This window comes from Micromys minutus (assembly GCF_963924665.1).
Source record: "Micromys minutus genome assembly, chromosome: 18".
Classification (NCBI taxonomy): domain Eukaryota; kingdom Metazoa; phylum Chordata; class Mammalia; order Rodentia; family Muridae; genus Micromys; species Micromys minutus.
The window spans coordinates 31,352,897-31,367,259 of record NC_137953.1 but is presented as its reverse complement, the minus strand read 5'-3'; the positions used below and the strand labels follow the sequence as shown (position 1 = coordinate 31,367,259).

The following is a 14,363-nucleotide window of genomic DNA, read 5'->3' as shown; positions in this document are numbered from 1 at the left end:
AGAAGATATATTTGAGAGATAAAAAAAATAAAGGGTCATATGGACATTTTATGTACTATTTCCAAATAACATATATTCACATCTTACTTAGATATAAAACTAAGGGGCCCTCTAAATACAATATTAAACTTATTTCTTATGTGTATTTACATTACTCGGTGTCTTCAAAAATACAAAGTTCATATCAAAAGTGATATATAGCATTCTTTTTTTCTTTGTGTACACATTGGTTTTATTGTAACAAAGCAACTTGTACACTTCAACATTTAAAATGAGCATCTTTTTCCTTCCAGTGAAAACCAAAAAGAAAGAAAAAAAAAAAAAAAAAAGAAAAAAAATATAGATAAAGCTACAACAGAGAACGCCAACTCCAAATAAAACTCTCCAGGTTCTGTTGGTTCTGATTCTGTGTTTGACTTGAGCTCTTTGTCAAACCCTTCCTGGATTTCCATGTGATCTCGGTGGGCTTTTGAAGACGGGTCACCGCTCTCATTCAGACGAAATTCTTTGAAGAGAACTTTATTTTCAAAGAAAGAATTTTCATCAAAATAAGAATCTATTCTGTAACCTGATTTAATGTCTTCAAATTCTGTCACTTCGACGCTGGTCAAACAATGCAGGGCCTCCTCGTCTTCCTCCCCAAGTGGTGCAGACTCTTGTGGATGTTTGACAAATGTTGTTCCCCCAAAATTTGGGATTTTGGCGATCAATTCTGATCTCTTCTGAAAAAATGTTTGGCGGAGTTTGTTCTACTTTCAAATGTCCTTACTGGCTTGTTCATTAAGTCTGTCCATTTCATTTTGTACTGCATCAATATGTTCAATTGCTCCTTGCTGCTCTTTTTCTCCCTTCCGCAGGCCTGGAGAGGCGGATTTGTCCTCCAGCTTCCGGGCAGCAGCGGACCCGGGTTTCTTGTACTAAGGCAGGATCGCAGATTGCAGCTTCCGGGCCATGGCATGAGGGATGTGTCCAGGAGACGGAGGCCAGAGCCTCGGTGTTCACAGCAGAAGGAACTCGCAGGAACAGATACACAGCATTCTCGTAGGGCATTTCTCTCCTCTGAACTAGGGAAGACCCTCACCGTCCTGAAGCAGAGCGGCTGTGATGATCTTCACAGATTCTTATGAAGTTGGATTTATTAATATTCTCTCATGGATAGAGGAGGTTCAAGGTTCAAGAGACTCACAAAACTCTCAATCCTGCTCAAGTTCATAAAGCTGTTCCACCCTTGAGATTCTATGTCAGGAGTAAACCACAATTGACTCTTGCAGGGCTTCACTGTGGGGCACGTGCTTGTGACATGCCTGTGACTGGCCTTGATGTTGTAACACCAATAAACCTAACTGCTCACCAGCCTGGAGCAGGATAGAATACTTTCAGTGCATTCCTTATATGGAATGTGTCTTTATACCTACTCAGGAAAAGCCAGGCAATAGTATTGTGAATGGTCTCACACACCCACTAGGGTGTACAAGAGGGCTCTTTCCCTCTGCATCTTAGTCAATAGGACTTTTGTTTTTCTGTATACATTTTTTCTCAAATATATAATATGAATCTAGTATGTTGCCAAAATTAAACTGAATTGTTTAATTTTGCAAAATATTATTTTAAGAACATCACTAAAATGACATTTTAACTGCAGTAACTTTTTGGAGGTGACCTGTGTTCTTTGGGACTGTCCCATCCATCTCTGATGGGCGGTAGTGGTGGAGGAGGATGATACTGGGGGATGATACTATGTGAGAGGGGCTTGGTTCATTCTCATAAGAGGAAGAAAGAAAAGCACTTTTACCGAATGCACACTAGGTGCCAAGTGATGTTGCCTATGTGTCTGCCCCGTGAGTTTTATTATTGTATTTCCTACAAATTCAGGGTCAGAGAGTTTAGGAACTATTAAAGTTACACAGTAAACACCTGCATGTTTTCTTGGCACACCATACTGTCCCTCCCTTATTTTCTTCTCGTGAACTCTCAGCAATGCCTCTGACATGTTATCTTTTCCTCCTACATGTCTGCTCCGGAGCAAAGAAAATCACATGGGAAACAGTCATGTTTTTTCCTGTGCCCTCATCCCTTCAGCCAGTTTCTGCTTTGATTGTGAGTCAGGGATACATCAAAAGCTTGTTGACATCAGGACACCTGCCTCGTGCACATTAACCAGAGGTCTTTGCTTTCAGGCACTACAAGCTTAGTTAGGTCTTTTAGAGCAGAAGCCCGGCCAGGTGGAGAGAAACTCGCTGGGGGTCTAGAAAGGCCCAGCCATTTCCCTAAAGGCAACTCCATTTCTTGACAGATTATTTTTTCCAGCTGTTTGGCCTGGACCTGTAAAGCCCTTCCTCAGCCTGGCCATTTGTTCAAGCACAGGAATCTGGGGAATCTTACTGCTGACAGCTATGGAAGGCCATATCTCTGGGCAGTCTTTGGTATGCCATAGGAGCATCTGTGTGGACCACATGGGTGTCCTTTCAGCTTGTAGGATGTGTGATAACTGGGAGCTGTTTTCTTTAAAGGGTCCATTTGCATCATCAGCAAAGAATATGGAAAACAGCTCAATTTCAGTTGATTACTCACTGAAGTGCCTGTGAGCTGCTCTGTAATTTCCATCCCTGCTTGCTGGGCTCTTCAGCAAAGTTTGCAGGCGAACTTAATGGGAAGGATTCTGAATGGCAGACAGAGAAAGCACCAGCTTCCTGTTTCCTTTGTTTGGGAGCATCTGTTAGCATATCATAGTAAATATTTTTTTAAACCATTCTGAGAAGAGTTATTTACAAAGTGCTTCTGCAGTGTAGCCTTAGACAAAGACTTAGATTTGTCTACAAGCCTATTTCAACAGGAATTGTGTGTGTGGATCAAGGTCAATGCAATAAATGCTAACACCGACTTCTACTAAATGACTCCTGGCCATCTAGTGGCTAAACTCTAACATTAGTTAGGATCAAATGATTGAAGTCTAGATCTGTGGTTTCTCAGATTATCCCAGTTTTAGGTCCAAAGCCCTGAACCTGGGTTCCACTGCCCACCATAACAAGTAATTAAAGAGATGTGTTATAGTAAAGTCAGGTTTAAATGATATTGTACGTTGGGAAAAAAGAACATTCAACAAGCCCAGAGACCACTGTCCATCGTTATAGCACTTAAGCAAGATTTGAGTTTAAAACAAAATGAAGTTGGGTGGGGAAGGGGAGAGAGGCAGGCATGGTCAGCAGCCTTGGCCAGATGAGGCCTCTTTGATTATTTTTGTACCTATGGTCAGAACTCTTTATTAAATGAAGGGCCAAGCTGATTCTTCAGACTTAGTTATTGTTGCTCCAACGCATGTCTTTACAAGAGTAGACAACTGCCTTATCTGGGGAGTAGTCTGTTCTATAAGTCTTTGCTGGTTCTGGAATCTATAGTAGCTGAAGGGTTGGATGAACCTATTGACCCAAGTTCAAACCCACAGGTGGAAGGAGAGAACTGGCTTTTGGAAGTTTTTCTCTGACCTCCATATGCATATGGTGGCATTTATACCCACATTGTCTGTCTATATATCTATTGATCAATTGATTGATCTATCAGTCTTTTGATATATTATCTATCTTTATTTATCTACCTATCATCTGTCTATGTGATCTATCATCTTAGTCTATCCATATCTTTTTGTCTGTCTGTCTGTCTGTCTGTCTGTCTGCCTGCCTGCCTGTCTACTTACCATCTGTCTGTCTATCTAGCATCTGAGGATTTTTTTTTCATAGTTGACAGTCATTCATTATTTTAGTATTAGTTCTGAAGGGATAAGAGATATTTTAAGCATCACCAGTACTTAGATAAATCCTACTTGAATGACTAAAGTACTTAGGCCCAAAGGTAAGCAAGTGGCCCCAAATTAAAGGAGACAGATACAAAATGAAGTCAGAAATGCCATACTTTGTGCTTCTTTTGGTTACCTTGAGGACCCCAGGGAAGAGTCAATACATTTTTGAAAAGCCTGTGTGATAGGGATGGCATCGCTGTTCTCTATTTAAAAATTGATTTCCTGTCAGGATAAAAGGTGGCTGTTGCTAAAGTGCTTGTCTTGTAAGCATGAGGACCCGATTTTGACACCAGCACCAACATAAAACATAAAAAATACAAAACAAAAAAGTCTTTACCTGGACTGGAACTTGATCCAGCTCCTGGCCTGTTCCTTTCCAGTGGATACAGCTGGTTTTGGTCAGGCCCAGTATTGGATGAAGCCAAGTCTCTTGGAGCTCTGGGGGGGATCCTCAGATTATATGTATAAATAGGTTTGTATAGAAGTTTATGAATATATTAAAATACATATATGTATGAATATCTATATACAGTCATATAAACATACATTATTTGTAGGTATATAAACATGTGTGTATGTGTATATGTATGTGTGTTTTAAACATTTTATATACACATATATAAGTTTCTATGAATAGGTTACTTACATAAATTGGAAAAGACATTGTGTCAGATAATGGTAGCCACTTCATAGCAATCAGTTATCATTAAACCGGGAGCTTTCTGTATTGTATGAATGATTAATAACTTCATTATTTCTACAAAAAGCATTTTCTAACTCATACAAAATTACAAAAGAAGCATTTCCCTTCAAAAGCTTTTTGTCCCGGTTGATCTTTTTGAGCTCTTTTGTAAGGACACAGGAGACTTCTAGCCCACTGCCGTGGGTAGTGAACCATTCTAGGAGTGCAACTTGCACAGTGCTGGGTTTTCTAGATGGCTACAGTGCAGCCTGATACCTGGGCTTGCACAGTTTCTGAAGTATGTCGGACATGCTAACTTTGTTGATAGATGTTCCCCAGGACCAACCTGTCATATCTCAGTGAGCCACTTCCTCCTAGCTGTCTTATTGTTTCTTCACAAGCCAAGACCCCATACACCACAAAACACCTGTCAGCAGTGTGATTCCCCATGTTAACTAGGTCACTTCACCTTCCTTTCCAGCAACAAGCCTGTGAAGCTCACAATAAGCAGCTGAAACTGACCAGTCTCAATGAATAGCAGGAATTCTGCAGGTGTCGATGCCACCTTTCAGCGCCAGGAAGGTTTGCCTGTGACAACTGAGAGTGACTCCAAAGGAGGCTATTCCTTAGCTAAAGGACAGCAGATTTTGTGCTGAGACCCAGAAAATTCCCCCACATCTCCCTTATGCTTGCTTTTCGAAAATGCCACAACCCTGAACACTCAGAACTGAAAAGCCACAGAAGGGCAGAGATATCCAGCTTCAGGGCCTCCCATTTAGGCATTACGAATATGTGAATCCTAACATTTAGTCTAAAGATCTTTATCTCTTTAATTTTTTAAAGGTAAAATGATCTTAAAATTTATAGTTATCTTTTACCCTAATGTTGCAGGAAATATTAAAAAAATAAAAATGGTTTGTCTCTTTATCAGCCCTGAGGTCTCACTCCTCAGGCCTGACTCTGATACCGAGCTGTGTACACCTCTGGCGCCCCGTCCGAGCGATTATTAGCCCAACTTGTTCATGCAACTCCCCTCCTGGCTGTTTTCTACTGCCTGTTCGCCGCCTCTGTCCTGGGGTGTTTCTGTACCCCAAAATCCCACAAACATAACTCTACAGCCCAATAGCTTTTTATTCAGGTTTATATAGTCAACTCTCAATCCACAAACCCTTTACACAACAAGATTGCATCAAACAGACAAACATACAAACTGCCCTTCTATATGAGATATTAGACCTATAATATCCTTAATGTTCATAGCTTTTTAACACCAATCACTATCACTTGGATCTAGATGGTCCTTGGAGAGCTCCTTGTTACCACGACCTTCCTCCTCAGAACTCTCAGCCCTTTCCACCTACCTCACCCCACCCAGTTACTGGGTTTCCTTTATTTTACTAAATAAAATGGGAAGACTCAGTTGGAGTCATGTGACTAGGCAGCCCTTCTTGGGGAAGTAGAATTAACATTAAAATACAAACAGCTCCAGGACAACTACACCCTAAAATCTCTATTTTTGCAGTGCTTTTATTTTAAAATTGCTTTATCTTAAAATCAATATGTCTTACCAAAACAGAACTATAAGGCACAAGCCCACTTTATCTCTAAAATCTACTCTTCTATCAAGCCACTCAACTGTGCACCACCCCGTGAGGACTTTCTAGATTTCTTAAAGACTTATTTTACTTTTTACTTATGTGTATTTGTCTGTGTGCATACTCAGGTACATGTGTATATCCATGGAGGCCAGAGGACAGCACCAGATCCTCTGGACCTAGAGTTATAGGTAGCTGTGAGACTTTTATATGGGTGCTGGGAATCAATCTTTAGTCCTTTGCTGTGGTAAATATTGTGACCCAGTGAACCGCGCCATGCTACCCCCAGCTGCTCTCTGTTCTTGGCAGTGGTGGCTCTCTTGGCTCTCTCTACCCCTAGCAGTCTCTCCTGTTTACATTCCCATTATCCACCCCCTATGGTTATTGTCACAATTCTCCCTGGCCTGACAAAATCAAAACTGTAGAAACTTTTAACTTATCAATTAGATTTATATCAGCAAATTCTCACTCCACAAAATGTCCACACAATAAACTCAGAGCCAATTGATATTGATACAAACTGCCCACCTACATAAGACAGATTGTCCTGTAATAATCTATCACTTAGAAGATAGTCATAGCTATTTAAAGCCACACAGGGTAGGGGGTAGATCATCTTCCTCCTCCATCTTGGCTTCTTCCCTTCCCTCATCTCTTCTCCACCTTTCCCAAACTCTATTCCTGCTTACCTTTTTCACGGCCATCTCACTTGCCTAATTCGGTGCCTGCCCTCATCTGCATATCAACCACACTCTGCAAGAACAGAAATGTTCTTGAATTTTAAGCCAGCCCTTTAGCCTCCAGCTTATTTAATTCATAGAATTGCCTGGGCTGGAATTTGGGCCAAATTAGAGCATTATCTTAGCATGCAAAAGGCCCTGGGTTCTACTCTCAGCAGCAAAAACAAAACAAAACAAACAAACAAACAAAACCAAAAAAAAAAAAACAATAATAACAACAAAGAAAAAATAAAACCAGCCAACTAGCTAAAACCCCTTTCAAGTCCCTGGGTCCCTCTAAGAAACTGTGTCTGTGTCTAGAGCACTCTTTTCAGTCTTTTTAGTCATGTGCTCCAGGATAGCCTCAAAGTCACCATGTAACTAAGGATGACCTTAAACTTCTTATTCTCCTGCCTCCACTTCCCACTGATTACAACCAATAACCTAAATGAGCTCAGAAATATTCATTCATCCCAGGGGCTTCCAGATAAGCAAATAGCCAGATGCTCACCTTGACTGTGGCTGAGACCTCAGGCAAAGACAGCAGCAGCACCTGGATTTCTGACCTATAGAATTGTAAGCTGAAGAGGTTTTTTTTTTTTTTTTTTTTTTTTTTTTTTTTTTTTTTTAATTCTTATTTCATGTGCACAGGTGTTTTGCTTGCACATGTGTATATGGATCACATACATCATAGTGAAAGAGTTAAAATTTTAAGTTGGCCCCACTGACCCTGCCTTGAGGCTATGTCTTAAGGCTAAGAACAAAATAACATGCTCAAAGAAATGGTCCAACCCCAGACTATCTGGACTCGATAAGGTCTGGTTCCGCAGTCCTGAGAAAAACAAGTACAAAGGTCAGTGTGTCCCAAAATAGAGTGGCTTAAAGTTAAATAGTGTCCAAAAGACAGAGTGTGCCAATTTGAATGAACCAATGAAATTGCTATGTGCCTGTTGCTAACTGCTTATGTGATTTTCCCTATAAATATTGCTCCCTATTTGAGTTCAGGGTCGACTCCTCTATTTCCTGTGTGAGATACATGTCCTCAGAGCTCTGGTCTCCTAAGTAAACCTCTTGCCTGACTGCATCAAGATAGGCTCTCTGTGAGTTCTTGGGTTCGTGTTTCCTGGTATTTGAGTGAGGGGCTTTCCCAATTTGGGGGTCTTCAATAGCATGTTCTGGGATTACAGGAATGTCATCATGCCCAGTTTATACAGTATCAAACTGAAAGCTACCTGTACAGTGGGCAAGCATTCTACCCAATGTTGGTAGTACCTTCTGTGTGTCCTCTTCAACAGACAACTATACCGTCTTCCTGGCTTCCAAGGCAGCAACAAGTAAGCATAAAAGTATGAAAGCAGCCTTATGTTTTAGTATTATTAAAAACAAAGTGCTTCTCCCTTCCCAATTCTTGGGATCCTGGAGGAGGGACAGCCATTGTCTTCAGTTGTATATCCAGTAATGAGTCACCCAGACTCCATGGATAGTTCTAAACCCTGTGGCCACACAGACAGTCTTGGTTAAAGGCAGTGGGTCACAGGATAAAGCAAGAAGACATCAGTGTGGGAAAGGGACTTGCAGGGAGGAGGGAGAGGTGGCAGGGCTGGGGGAGGAGACAGAGAAAGTGAAAGATGAGGGTAGACAGAACACACTCTGTATATGTGTGAAACTCCCAAAGAACAACCCTAATCACCAAAAAGTGAACAGTAACATTCATATTCCCAAAACTCTCGTTTCTATGATTAATGTGGATGATAACATGGATGTGTACGTTATGCCAATTTGTGTATATGGTTTCGAGAACTGTTTGTCCTGATGCTTTATTTATCCAGTGGGGTTGTGATGTTCCCTTTTGATTTCTGTAAATGATGTCATGAAGTTATTTGTGAACTAAAACATTTCACTGAAAGTACTGGTCAATTGAAAACAAATTGACCAGTGTGGGCAACGGTTACAGATAGCGGCATCCACCAGCTGCTTCTCCTGGGTGCTGCAACAATGTCTCTCTTACCACTCCAGTTGTGGCATCTCTGCCCACCAGTAATCACACAGGCTGTTAATCCATTCCCTTCAGTTTTCTGGCTAACCTTTGCTTTTTGTTTTTGTTAAACATATTTTAAAACCCATATTGTCATTTAAAGAATTATTTTACTTTTGAGAATATAATGTCACATTATTTCTCTCTTTCCTTTCCTTCCCCAAGCCCTCCCACATACTTCTATCTACTCTCAAATTCCTGATCTCTTTTTCATCATCAAGTGTTAAACACACACACTCTAGCATGAGCACACATGCATATGTGCACACAAACATACCGGGCACATACATACATACATACACACATGCACATCGCTCACACACACACAAACACACACACATACACACATATGCACACACACATGCACCTGAACTCAAACACACTTAGTTACATAAATGCAAACACGTCCAATCTGCTTAATGTCACTTGTTTGTATGTTTTTGGGGCTGACTGTTTGAGACTGAATAAGCAGTTTGTGTGCTCTTTCCTGGGAAAGACTATTTCTTCAGCTCTGAGCATTTCTTTGTTGCTTGTAGAAGATTTATTTTTATTTCATATATGTATGTGAATACCTGAGTGTTTTTATGTGTACTATTAGCATCAGGTGTTCATGGAGTGCAGAAGGGAACATCAGATCCCCCGAAGCTGGAGGTACAACCAGCTGGGTGCTGGAAATCAAACCTGGATCCTCTTGAAGGACTGCAGGTATTCTTAGTGGCTAAGCTCTCCCTCTCTCCAGTCCTTGGAAGCTCATCCAATTAGAGCTCTGCCCTTCTGTTTCTTTCAGACACCATTTCTCTGCCCTGGTCTTCAGTGATTTCTCAAGGCAATCCCTGTAGCTTTAGCGCTTTCTCATCAAAATCAGAAAGTTTGTATCTCTGTTCATTTCCTGGTACCTGGGAAGCAGGAAGAATGAGGTGAGAGTATGTCTGCAATTATTAAAAGGTTCATGGAAAGAATCAAGCTCTAGCAAACCAATCATTGAGTTTATTCATTTATTTTAAATCTTATTATAAAGTGTTGCAAATGACAACACACGCATGCCAAAATTAACTGATGTAGTTATTGTATCTTGGAACTTCAAATAGTGTAAAATTATGACTATAAGGTATGAATCCACGTTTCAAGTTTAAAATTCAAATTAAATATGTGTGTATATGTGTATGCATGTGTGAATGTACATGCGCATGAGCATTTGGGCATATGCATGGCACGGAGGATGTATGGAGGCCAGAAGACAACATTGAAGAATTGGTTCTCACTTTTCTCCACGAGTACCTAGATTTGAACTCAGGTATGGTCAGGTCTGGTGCAGTAAGTATCTTTTACTCATAGAGCCATCTTGCTGGACCCATATTAAAAATATTTGAATTGTCCCCCTCACACTCTAGAGACATTAAATGTTCAAAAGCAAGTCTGAATTTAGATAAAAATCGAAACAGACACATGCATCCATAAATGGGGCTGAAATCACATGCCCAGAGGTTCTGCATTCAGGAGCACTCTGACCTGAGCATGACTTGGGCTCCTGTGGTCTAGGTGGGACCAGGAGCATCTGCTTGCAGCTGTGTAGCAGTCAGACCCCAGGGACAAACCAGAAGTGGAGGCAGGTTTTCGTTTCATTTTGCATGAAAGGATGCTGGTGTGTGTGTGTGTGTGTGTGTGTGTGTGTGTGTGTGTGTCTGTGTGTCTGTGTGTGTCTGTGTGTGTCTGTGTGTGTGTGCGAGCACATATGTGTGTGTGTGTCTGTGTATGTGTGCGCGCACATGTGTGTGTGTGTCTGTGTGTGTGTGTGTGTGTGTCTGTGTGTGTCTGTGTATGTGTGTGCGCACATGTGTGTGTGTGTGCATGCATGTGTGTCTAATAGTTTACAGCTTGTACATATCTAATTTAATATTGTAATTTTAAAGAAGCTTATTTGTTTGTTTAAAAGAGTTATGGTGAGGAAAGCTATGTAGCTGTAAAATCCGCTAAAGGAAAAGGATGAATTATGAGGTGTGGGGAATCAGCCATCCTCTTAATGAAAATAATAATTTCACTCAATAAAAGTGACTCAGTAAATCAAGATCTTCTGAGGAATTAGTGACTGAAAACCAAAATAACATAGACTATCCAAATGACTTTAAAATAAATATGCTTAATTTATTCAGACATAAAAAGAAACAATAATCATAAAAGAAAAGAATTAAGTAGTGGATACAAAGAGCTAATTTTAAATTGAAAAAGTTGAAAATAAAATTTAAATGAGAATAAGTTTACCAATAAAGACCAAAAGAAAGAGGGCATCCTGGCTCCAGTATATGAGTTGATCCCAAGGATTTCACAAAGATGTGGACAAATTCACAGTCATCACAATAACTTTAGGACACTATACCAGAGATAAATGATCAAATACTATGTAAAAGGGAGATAGAAAATCTAATCAGCAGAATCAAAAAGCTTCATGTGGGAAATGTTTATAATTGTATTAAGACTTCTATCAGTTATAGATAAAGCATTTATATATGTGTTAAAACAAGTCTCAATACATGCATGGAATTTGTGTTTTTAAAAGTATGTTTTTGAGCCATTAAGGAATAAAATTAGGTATCAATAATAGAAAGTATATGTAAAATATGCAGATGTTTGAAAATGAAATAGCACAATTCTAAATTTACCTCTGATCAACAAATAAGTCTAAAAAAAAAACTAGTTGGTATTTAAGACAGCTGGAAGGAAGCCCAGTAGATCCAGCTGTGGTACAGCATGGAAACCATTTAAAAGCAAAATTCAAACAGCAGACATCTTTCTTACAAAAGAAAGAAGGTCTCAAATTCACCTTTCAGCTTAGGAAAATGGGAAGATCTATGTTTGATCATCAAATATTATATGAACATGTTGAGATATTGTACTATAGCCCATTAATATGTACCATAAGAGTAAAGTATAATAAAATAAAAAGAAATTAGATTAGAAAAATTTAGCCCAACCTAAGTAGAAGACAGGAAGTAACAAGTAGTAGACAGGAAGGAAGAAGTAGTAGACAGGAAGTAACAAGTAGTAGTCAGTAAGGAAGAAGTAGTAGACAGGAAGGAAAAAGTAGTAGTCAGGAAGGAAAAAGTAATAGACAGGAAGGAAGAAGTAGTAGTCAGAAAGGAAGAAGTAGTAGACAGGAAGGAAAAAGTAGTATTCAGGAAGGAAGAAGTAGTAGTCAGGAAGGAAGAAGTAGCTGACAGGAAGGAAGAAGTAGTAAACAGGAAGGAAGAAGTAGCTAACCAAAAGAAAGAAGTAGACAGGAGGAAGAAATAGAAAGGAAATTTTCATGTAGAAGAAGGTAAACAATTACCTTACTTAGATCTAAAACTTTGCTGACCTCAACTGTGCCAACCCAGGGAGACACAATTTGCTGCTCAAAAGATAAGGTTCACCTTTAATAATCTGCCAAATATTTAAGACAGAAAATGTGAAAAAAGTTACAAAACCAAACAACAAAAGCCACAAACTACAGGAAACTGAGTGACGTTAAACTAGAAGGAAACAAGCAGAAACACAGCTTAAACATGAGAAGATTCAATATCGTTAAGCTGTTGGTATCCCTATGTGGATTTAATTCAACCCTAACCCAAATTGACTAGGCTTTAACATAAACAATTCTGAAAATTATCAAGTAAACATGATGATCACCCTAGCAAGTAAGCAAGCGATACTGTGAGCTATGAGATAGTAAAACACACACTGTCATGGTTTCAGGTTCCTCTACTTAAAAAAAAATGCATTTGTGTCTCCACAGCAGTGGCCTTTTTACAATCACTCATGACCAGACTCAGAAAAACAAAGATGTTGACTCACTCAGCACTGATTTCCCAGCTGAGGTGGACAGTGCCTACCTGTTTCAGATCTTTTGGTTAGAAATGGCCTGTCTGAGGTCAGGCAGAGCATGGCCAGAGCAGTTATACACAGTGCTCCTGTTTTGTTCTCTAAACATCCCCTGAGCTCAGTGCTGGAAGGCTTTCTAGACGTTATGTCCAAGAGTGCTGCCGTGGGTCTTACTGAGAGGGCATGTTAGAAAGGCTTTCAAGGGGGCTGGAGAAAAGGCTCAGTAGTGAAGAGCATTGGCTGCTCTACCAAAGAATCTGGGTCTAATTCTTAGCACCTACATGGCAGCTCACAGTTGTCTGTAACTCCAGTCCCAGAGGATCTGATACCCTCTCACAAATGTACATGCAGGTAAAATACCAATGCACATGAAAGAAAAATAAGTAAAAAGTATTGTAATAGCACTTTTATGAGAGAGAGAGAGAGAGAGAGAGAGAGAGAGAGAGAGAGAGAGAGAGAGAGAGAGAGAGAGACAGCACACACACACACACACACACACACACACACACACACACACACACACACACACACGAGCTCTCGGATAGACAGTTAGTACATGAAAATCTATCAAGAAAAGCAAAATAAACATAAAAGTAGTTTATGTTATCTGAGTGGCAAACATTTTTCAGTCTGACCAAGACTTTTTTTAAGATGTGGGGAACATAGGACCATTGGTACAAATACCCAAGAGAGGTTTAAATCATTTCAAGCACTGTGGAGAGCAGTTTGACAAATCGAATCAAGAAGAAATTTTAAATTGCTTTTGGATAGAAATTCTTCTGAAAACTTTGAAAACTGTGTGGTATCTTTTAATATTGCTAATAGGCTAACATCTATGATATAGGCAGTATTTAATTGAGATGTGGTCAACAGGAGACATTCTCAACTTTTACACTCATGATGCTATCTAAAACTACATGAAGAGAAAGTATAGCACTCCTAATATTTAGTCCAAGGATGCTGCATGTATGTGCAAGACCAAGTCACTGATGTCTAATCATGGCCCCCTGTCTATTCATATACTCACAGGAGACTCTTCTAGTACCTCTGACACTTGAAACTGTTTTGAGGAGAGTCATTGGAGAACACACACACACACTCACTCAGGCACACATGATTACACACACATACACACACACATACACACACACACAAACACACACACAGTATATTCATTTTGCCTTACAGAATGACAAATTAAAATACTGCTTTTCAGTTATCATATATTTATAAAACAACACAAATACTATTTATAACATTCAACACATAAAAAGAAGGAGGGGGAAGAAGACATTAGCATGCCTAGTTTGAAATCCAACTTAAGAAACACTTCATCCAGCATTCCTGTAAGCACCCTCTAACTGTTCGTCCAGTCCGCATTGCCTGAGCCTGGGAGCTGATCATTATCTTGATATTATCAAACTATTAAATATATTATCTCAACAAACATGGTATTACTTAGGGATTTCTCTTTTATCTTGGGTCAGATTAAATAGAGATGTATCTATGTCACATATGGTTCTAATATTATTGGCATAAATGTGTTTGTAGTTTTCTCTTAGAAATATTAAGCATTTGTAAATATTTTCATTTCTTTTTTAAGAAATTAAAGAGCCCCCTTAGGAGTTCAGTGACTTTGTCTTTCGGGAAGCACTACCTTTGGTTTTGCTGATCCCATATTTCT

General features: G+C 39.6%; 1 pseudogene across 1 annotated transcript; it reads right to left on the bottom strand.

The window, feature by feature from the left end:
• Window positions 1–349: 349 nt before the first annotated feature.
• Window positions 350–953, bottom strand: LOC308432595 (protein SET-like; annotated as a pseudogene). Its single transcript has one exon. The product of its transcript is annotated as a protein SET-like (transcript).
• Between the last annotated feature and the right edge of the window lie 13,410 nt (window positions 954–14,363).